The sequence below is a fragment of the Acartia tonsa genome, chromosome 1, assembly GCF_053477335.1.
Source record: "Acartia tonsa isolate MP-2025a chromosome 1, ASM5347733v1, whole genome shotgun sequence".
In the NCBI taxonomy this organism is placed as follows: Eukaryota; Metazoa; Arthropoda; class Copepoda; order Calanoida; family Acartiidae; genus Acartia; species Acartia tonsa.
The window spans coordinates 19,600,961-19,610,737 of record NC_137260.1 but is presented as its reverse complement, the minus strand read 5'-3'; positions in this window follow the sequence as shown (position 1 = coordinate 19,610,737).

Genomic DNA, 9,777 nt, shown 5'->3' with positions numbered 1-9,777 from the left:
AAGGAATGTATCATTTTTTAAGTTATAATATATGAAAAAATTTAAGATTTGAAAAAAAAACCATTTAAACATTATCATGCTATTTTATTTTTGTAAATGTTCGAAATTGAAGAATATACTCTAGAAGAAATCAGCTGTCAAGCAATACCCAATTTCAACTAGATCATTTCCTCAACTTTTTATACTTCATTTTCTAGAAATCCACTTTTTCAAATAAATATTATAACAAGGTTGATAATATCTTTAAAAGCGAATCTCTGATGAATGTGTAAAAAAGCGGTAAGTTTAGCCGTCTGTCTGTATGTAACTTTCTCATCAATTTTTTATGCTATAATTATGAAATTCACATGATCTTTGAGAAATATAATTAAATAAATATGTGGTAGAAATTCCGAATATTTTATTTGTGGTTAAGTGGTTAACCCTAATCGTCATTTTACGACGCTAGTGGTGCAGCCTACACCCTAAGATTTAAAGTAAAAGTTGTATGTGTATTTCCTGTAAGATCTTATTACGGCTGGACAGTCCCAATCAATGGAGAAATTGCAATTAGAATTTTTAATCTTCTGTCGTCAGTTGAAAAATATTTATTGAATAATATTCTAAGAGTAACAGGATATCTGGCTGTCTCTGTTTTTACTGAAGTAACTCGCTGACCACTTTAACATGGTTCTCCCCTACATTAAATACGGTTTATTTTTATTTGGGGGGAGGTTACCTTTTAACTCTCAAAATAAATCGCCTTGAGAATTACTCCTTAATAAAAGAAACTGTTTTTTTACTTTTCTTTTTAAAACTAAAATGTAAAATGGAGGGTGACCAACCCCCTTCCCTCAGGTGCCCCAAGATGATTTTAGGAATGTAGCCTCTAGTAAACATTTAAAGTAATGGTTATTGTCAAACTCTAAATTCGCAGGATTATGAACATTGCACTATGGTAAAAATTTGGGGAAAATTATGCTTTATATATCTTTAAATGGACCACCAAACCATCCTTCATTACTTTATAAAAATAAATATTCTACCCCTGCGAGTGTACACCCCTAGTTACTCTAGCCCTGTGGGGCTTTTCTAACTTTTAAATAACCTGACCTAAACTAAAGCAGGAATACAGAACTTATTTTCAATATTAATAGGGGATATAGGGGAACCAGACTTAAAAATAATCAATATCAAACTAAAAACGGATCTACTGCAGTTCATGGTAAAATATTGCTAGTAACGAATGCTTCCTGTTTCTTGGCAATATTAAAAGATTCCTGGATCTAGCATAACAAGAAATATTTCTGGAGCTACCAATGTTTAACTTTCCTGGTTGCTGGCAATTTATGCATATTCCTGGCCACTGGCATGTTTGAAATATTCCTGTTAAAAAGCAATATTTCCCTTATTAATTCCCATTTCCCTTTTATTACACTTACCCCACAATTAGAGGTTGATTCACTATACTCGAAGTGGCTTTTTTGGCATGTTTGTCTGATGTGGTGGGGGGGGGGGGGGGGTGGGAGTGTAGTGGTGTTTCTCTGTACTAATTGGGGGAGTTAGAATAAGGTATAAATTTTGATCCGTTCTACAACAATTTATAGTAAATTAAAAAAAAACCTTAAACTGATCAAATGTAAATAATAAATTAGACAGAGGGGGGGGGGGGTGAGACAAGACAAATATGATAAATATTCCGTATTTCTGATTTTTATCAACAGTTAATAATACAACGTTTACGTAGGCGTAAAAAGTAACAATATAAAAGTAGTCAGGAAAAACTTTAAGGGTAATAGGTCCTAAGATGGTTTTTAACTATTTTAGTTGATTTGGAAGTCAAAAAAGGGGAGAGAATAGAATTATTTGAAATAAAAATCTCCCGCCATAATCTAATTACCTTCATGGTTTCACTCAAATCTATATCTACCAATGAACTATGAATGAGTGAAGCTTTTCTTATCATGTTCTGTATGTCACAGTTACGCCACTAGAATTGTTGGTGTTATCCTCTTAACATTTTTTTTTCAATTTTGAAAATTTTGCCCCCCCCCCCCCCCCTCTAACTAAACCATCAAACCTGGCCGCAGCACTTTTTTATAATTAGGTTATTTTAGGTTACAGGGGCTAGTATTAAGTTTTGCATTCTATAGGCGTTCATAATCGTTGGTTTTACTGTTTGATTTCAGAGCCTCACTTAGAAAAAATTTATAAATTAATATGATTAAAATTACGAATGTATCTCCCCTCCCCCCTTTTTAATACATTATAAAAATAAAGAGGACCGCTCAAATTTTGGCGCGAAAGTGGATATTAAGATAGAAACAGTTAAATTTAAAGGTAAAGATACCACTCTCTTAAATCCTTCCCCCACCTCTTAGGAAAGCACATAAAATAATTGAAATTACCGCCCCTTATTAATTGTTGCTGTTTACCCCTAAAAAATTGTGAAAAAGGGTATGGGGTAAAAACTCCTGTAAGCCATTAATCTTCTGTCATTGCTGGTAACTTGGAAAATTTGCAGATTGCCAGCTAACAGGAACCTAGGATTTAGGGGAATTTGCGTGCTGCTGGATCCAGGAATCTTGTAATATTGCCAGGAACCAGGAAGCATTCGTTACCAGCAATATTTTACCATGAACTGCAGTAGATCCCTAAAAACTTGTAAATTAAAAATTATTCCACACGTTCCTTTGACTTTGTAATCAAAATAATTAGGCAAAATGTGAATGTAGTAATGGATTTTCCACGCAAATATTCACTGTGCATATTTTCAAATAAGCTTCAAAATTATACACATTTTACTAATATACAAATTTATATATTTATATGCAACAGAACAAATTTAAATAATGATAGAATCCTCAAACATTAAATTTACTGTTTATTTGACAAGAACTGCTAAATTAGGATCCCACAGGGAAAGATGTAAAGGATTTATTAGAGTAAAAACACCAAATAAATAACAGTATGTCCCCATCCCATGGACCTTGCGCCGACTCTCAATTGGGTCCTTGAAAATTAACCAATAGTGGCGAGAATATTAACACAGCCAAGTAGCAGAAAACAATTTGCTAGCAGACGAAAAAGGTCCTGAAAAGGGGGATTTAGGTAGTTGACTGGTTATACATCTATACTATAGATGTATTAAGGATATAGGCGAAATTAGTATACTACACATACTTTATATCTTTAGAAATATCCAATAGTCTGTCCTGGACTGATAAAAGTGCTTTCAAAAATAGTAGAACGAGATACTATTGGAAAGATGTTTTATTGTTGAAGAGCCTAGGATTAAAATATTCTCAGTTAACCAAAGACAAAGAGCAGGAATAAAATGCTGGAAGTTGATATAATATGCACATCATGATAGCATATGATTCCCTCTAGACTTCAAACCTCATAAACCAGATTTTATAATCATATAATACAGGGTTAGTTGCAGGGGGAAATGTTCACATACTAACATGGAATATTGTGATTTCCTTTCAAATGTTTTTTTTGCATATTATACAAAGATATAAAAAGCATATTTAATGGATTTCAAATAGGGAATAGCTAATATTTTAGTGACAATTCCCATGATATATGCCCCTCTAGTGTATATAAATAGTTCTGTTTGTCTGTCTATTGGTCATGCTTTAAAAGATAAAAACCTTGTTGTGGCAACTAAACATCTGCTATATTTTGTTTGTTTGTCCATTCCATGTGTATCGCCGCATGGAAGCGTCCTTTGAGTCTTTGTGTCGTGTACTAAATGAAAATTCAAGCCTCTTAATCCTTACTCTGGAAAATCAGAAACGACGACATTTCCCCCAGAGGTACCTTCCAGAGTGTGTGTGGCATCCGTAGTCAGATGCGCGTTTTCTGTGTGTGCGTAATTCCTTTGTTTTCGGAGAATACATAAGGTGAATGTTGTATCTTGTGGAAAATGTGTTTGAATGCTAGAACCAATCTATAAGTCTGTCCTGCTTGCACGAGATGTAACCAGGTAACAATTTATTACATGCGTGTTGAATATAAGGCCAAATCCTAAAAGTAATTACTTTTGATAAATGAAGAGCAAATTTTCTTTGTTTTCTTTAATAAAAAGACCAATTGTGCCTATGTAACATGTTAATTATAATGTATTATGCTTAAATTATTATTTTGTATTTGTTTAAAACAACCTACGACCCTATTACGCTTATTGATCTGACTATCGCATTTATATGTATTATTTTCTAATGTATTTTATATTTTTATTTAGATGTTCGGTTTTCATCTTGTAATAAAGATCTGTAACCAATCTGCTTTTACATCCTCGTCGTACAGCAAGAACTGGGTATTTGTCTACGCAATTGTATGAAAGATCTCGAAACTCAATTGTGGCGAAACACCATGAGTTTTTGTGCTTCATTAATTATGGCTATTGCCATCCATATTGATGTGTAAGTTTTGTCAAAGAAAGTTTCTTTTAAAGTATAAATATTGAAATCATACTAAATATACATTTTTGACAATTTTTTTTTCAGTTCCTCATGTCATTAATAAAAACAGATAAATAGATGTTCATTTGCATTACCCCGTGAAAACATCTAATTAATGATCCTAAATTATTCATCGCTGTCCCTTTAGTAGTGAAGCTTCTCTATAATATACTTTGTCTGTCCATCCGTTATGCGATAGGGGAAATGTGATTCATTAGCTGCTATATAAGATAGACTGCTAGTTTGTTTGGTGAAGTTACCCCCATAATAAAAAGAGTCCATTATACAACTTCTTTGTCTGTAAGTTTGTCGGTCATACTAAAAATTTTCGCTCATCTTATTTATTACCATTGAAGATCTGCACAATAACTCACTTTGTCCGTTTGTCAAACCATTATTTTGTACGTTCTTCGCTGTTGTCATCCTTATTTACATTTAGAAGAAACAGTAATAACTGAGCAAAGGAATAAATGCACATATCTTAAAATCTATAGCAAAAATTGAAAGAAAAGTCATTGATTATGATCCCAGCCTCATAAATACGTAATAAAACCACGGCTGATAAATTTTCAAGCGCAGTTGCTGTGCTTTTCATTAAACCACTCCTTCCTCCGCCGATCTGCCCTACAAATGAACTAGCTATAATCATTTTGGCAATAAAACCAGTTTTATCCTTTTTTAAAACGTTTTTATTGGTTTTATTTAGATTTCATTAAAGATAATATTTGTTATAGAAATATTTGATCTAAATTAGTGTTTTATTCTAAGGGCTAAATAATTTTAACATCACATTCTAATTATTTTATTTAGTTTCTATATTTGATAGCATAACTTTCTTTAAAAGTGAGGTTTCGTGAATGAAAGTATCCTAAGACATTTTTCCACAATCTCGACAATATGTCAATATATTATTAACCCCATTTTTTCGACTTATACATTTAACCATATTACTTGAACATCTTTGTGAATATAAGGTTACTTTGGTCAAATGGGGTTATTATCCCTTCTAGACAAAATATTTACTGAACCTTTCCTTTCTTAATATTATCATCCTTGTATTTTTAAAAGCGAAGCTTTTCTATAATTAGGGTCGGTCCGTCCGTACGTCCGTTCGTAACGGATAGCTCTTTTCGTTAATTTAGGCATGTTAGAATTGTTCTATCGATTTCAAACTTTGCATGATGTTTCCTATAGGACTTAGGTACGAGTTAGAAGCAAAGCAACTCTATCATCGTTACCCGAAAGTCCGTACGTCCATTTTAAACATGTTGTTTTTTAACTTTCTTAACAACATATTTTATGTGATAAAATTATCCGATTGGTCTGATTTTTGGAATACTGATTCTTAGGACAACAAAGTACTTTGTTAAAAGCGAAGCATCTCTATAATCAAGTCCTAAATATGTAAGTATGTCCTTGAACAATATCCTGTATTAAAGCAGTTTTTCAACAGATCTACTTACAATTTTGTTTCGTTCGACTTTGATACATTTTTATTCTGATTATTCAGTTCTGACACTCTACTCAAGTGTTAATGTTCGTTTGTCCTACAATTTCAGAGCTTCGCTTTTATTGATGTTGTCATCCTTGTTTTTACACATTTTGCATCTAAAACTTTTTACAAAGAACTGAATAGAAAATTACGAGCATATTATTTCACAGTCCGTCTTTTACAAGGAGTTGCAAATAAACAGATGAAAAATCAGCAGGTTCTTGGAACACATGAAAATTATGTTGGCAAACATATCTAGAGGAAAGTTCAGAAAAGGTACATGTTTATTGAAAACTATTTAAATTAAGCCATTTTTTACTTTCATACTTTCTAAAACTAAAAAGAAGTATGGGAAATATATGATTATATTCATTATATTTCATCATAACCTGAGTATTTGTTAATCCGTCCTAACTGCAAGCATAAGCAGCTTGCTTTGTTGGAGAAATCATCAGCACAAGTACCGACTACAAAATCTAAAATCGTAAAATCCCAGGCATTTAAAGGGATAAGACAATTTTCGATGAATTAATGTACATCCCCATTCCCCAATGATGAAACACAGAACTACACCATCTGTAGACTACAAATATATATCTAAACGTTGGATACTCAAGAGGATGAACCAACCAATATTAATTAAATTTTGTAAGCTAACGAATAAGAAAACGATACTACAAAATTTTGGGGACTAGTATGATAAATAGTCCAATGTCCCCTCAGTCCCTGCAGAATACAAATATTAAGGCTTTATTTCGACATCTTTTTCTTAACTTTTAATAAAATAATCTGTATTCCATTAAATAGGAAATGAGACTATAAACCTCGTTTTTAAAACATTTTTATTTTACAGAAGAAAAAAACATAATTCTCCACGCCTTGTGGATTTTAATACTTTTGCTACTTCGTGTAAAATGCGGAAAGTTTTTTTTTTAATGTTGCTTGGATTTAGCAATCTATTTTACTTTTAATTTTTTTTTATAGTTTACAATCTTTTTTCAGAACTTGTTGCTTATTCTTGCTGATAATAGATGTTTTTCTACAGATATTAGTGATCAAGTTTTGAATATAAATCATATGCCAATGCCACTTACAGAAGAAAAACAAAGCAAATTTTGGAATATTGCTTATTTTAGGCCACGTCTTTCTAATATGATCGGTGTGTATGCTCTGGCACATTGCAGATGCATCTTTAACAAGAACAAAATATATCAAGTTTTACCCAAAGTTTTCCTCGATTTAAGTTTATGGGGATGTCAAAAATCTTAAGCTGGGGGTGAAAACAGAGTGCACTTCGCGCATTACCCCCCTCTCCCCTTTTGCAAAACCATGTCCACGCCACTAATTGAAAGCCAAAGCCCGACTATATAATTCCTTTTTATGTACATTTGTAAAATATAAAACTTAGATAGTAATTAATTATTTTAATAACTAGGTAAGACAGTATCAAATATCTTATTTAATTCCAGAAATATTATACCTTTTAACATTTGGAAAAATTTTAAGAATACACTTTTAGAAGTAGAAGTTTGTTAAAAGTTTTAGTAATAATTCAAGCATTGCATCATATGTTACCTTATTTTATCAACAAATAAAAAGAAATTATTATAATGATCTTGTCACTAATCTAAATAGTTTTATGTATTAAAATTTTTAAATAAAGAATTAGATGATTTTAATAGCTATGTAAAATAATCATAGAAAAGTAATTCAGTATATATGTATCCAGTTGAAAACATTTTTTTCTTTATGCAAAGAAAAGAAAAGAAAGAGAGGAATATGATAAAAAACATAGAAAATCACGCAACTTAACATGCCAAAAAAAATTGCTGTCTATCCTGAATAGCAACACAAATTCTAGACAGACATTCAAATTATAGAATAGCTTCGCTATTAAATAAAATAACTAATATCCTAGGCAACAAATAAACAGGAATTATGTAAAACATAAATATCGTATTTATTATTTTGATTATAATAGAATAAGTACTATGCTGTAGAATAAATTAACGGTAGTTACTTAAGAAAGAAGTGAGTTCAGAAGCTGGTTGCTTCTGTAATAAGTATTTACCTGTTATGTTAAGCCATAGGGAACTGTTTTTGGCCATGGCCAATAAACAAAATTTCAATAAATACAGTAAATTCGACCTTAGTCATTGTCACTAAAACACATCTATAGTATTCATGTATGTATAGATTACTGCCTCCCTTCCTTTTTCAATGACCTCTTTCGTCTGCTACCAAATCATTTTCTGTTACTTGGCTGTGTTAATGCACACCACACCATTGCTTGATTCTCAATGACCCAATTAAGAGTTGGACCAAGAACAGTGCGATGGGGAGATACAGTTATTTAATCCTTTCTCCCTCTAGCGTTTTACTCTAATGTTACTAATGTTTTTTTTTCTAATTTGACCATTCCCAGTAAAATATTTCCATAAAATGTTTAAGGACTGAAGAAATTTCCTATGTCTCTATACATATTCTAATAGTCTTTGTTCTTGTGACATTGAAAAATAATAATAAATGAATAATATAAATAAAAAAAATTATTCATTTTTAGTGTGTATACAAAAATAATGAAAAACATTTATTAAATTATTTTCTTCATCATGAGCATAGAAATGATGCAAAGAATCTTGATCTATCTTTAAAATAACCTATAATACCTTCCAAGTAAATAAAAAAGAATTATTATGGTTCATAAGAAAATCCTCGCATTGATTCATTTTTTGTCGACTTCTTGGAGATGGGGGTAAAATGAGGGGTTTTAAGGTTTAAGGGTCGGTCATCTAATATATTTTAAAAAATAAAATGAGTAGTTTCAAAGGTCTAACTTGTAATCTGATGCATTTAGAAAAATCTTAGTGGGGGTAAAATGAAATGATACAAAGAGGGTTAAAGACACTTTTAACCCCCTCCCCCTGAAACGTGTTTGTTTACAATAACGTGGGTAAAATTCCTATTTAGTACTAACATAATTGGAAACACTCGTTTCTCTTACAAAACATTTTCTACTCATAATGACATCTACGCAATATATGATGCCAGTTTCGCTTTTCTAGTAGCCAATTAAATGCGTCAATGTAAAGTCACTGATACGTTTTTTTCGCCAAATGGAACCTGTTTTGCATATCTCGAAGCAAAATCAAAAGTTTGGGTTTACATAAACAAAATTTTTTTTTCTCAAAGATTTAATAAAATTTAGGAAGATTTTGTTGTATATTGTCTGTTAAGATCGAACTAACCAAATTTTATTTTAATTGGAAGATTCGCTTTCACAAAGGTCACAGAATGGTTTTAGGCTATTTTATTTTCAAATCTAATTCACGAAATTCTTTAAAACTCAGCGTAGGTTTTAGGTTCATATCAGCGGTAGACCCTAAAACTTTTCGGGGCCTATACCTCATTACAAAATAGAACCCAAGCAGAGCTGAACTAAAGAAATAAAAAATAGCACGTATTTTCAATTTATTAAAAAAGTAAGGTGGTGTGTTATCAGTGCTGAACAAGGTACATTGTATGAAAGTGCCAAAAATATTTAGTTCTACAATACCCACACAGCTTTACACTGCAACAACAACGTTATAATTAAATAAATAATACAAAAATGTATTCGTTAACACTTGCCATATATTGTATAAGCTTATACAAACAAAACATTTTATTTGTGATTTAATTTACTAACTAAAATCTCACTATGTGTTAATGAAGGGTCAAACAAATTAAAATTTTGTATATTGAAAGTAAACCCTAATATTTCAAAGGAGAGAAAGATAGAAAACGCTCCTGTGACCGATTTTTATGTCTTTATTTATATCTGTAACTATAGGACTA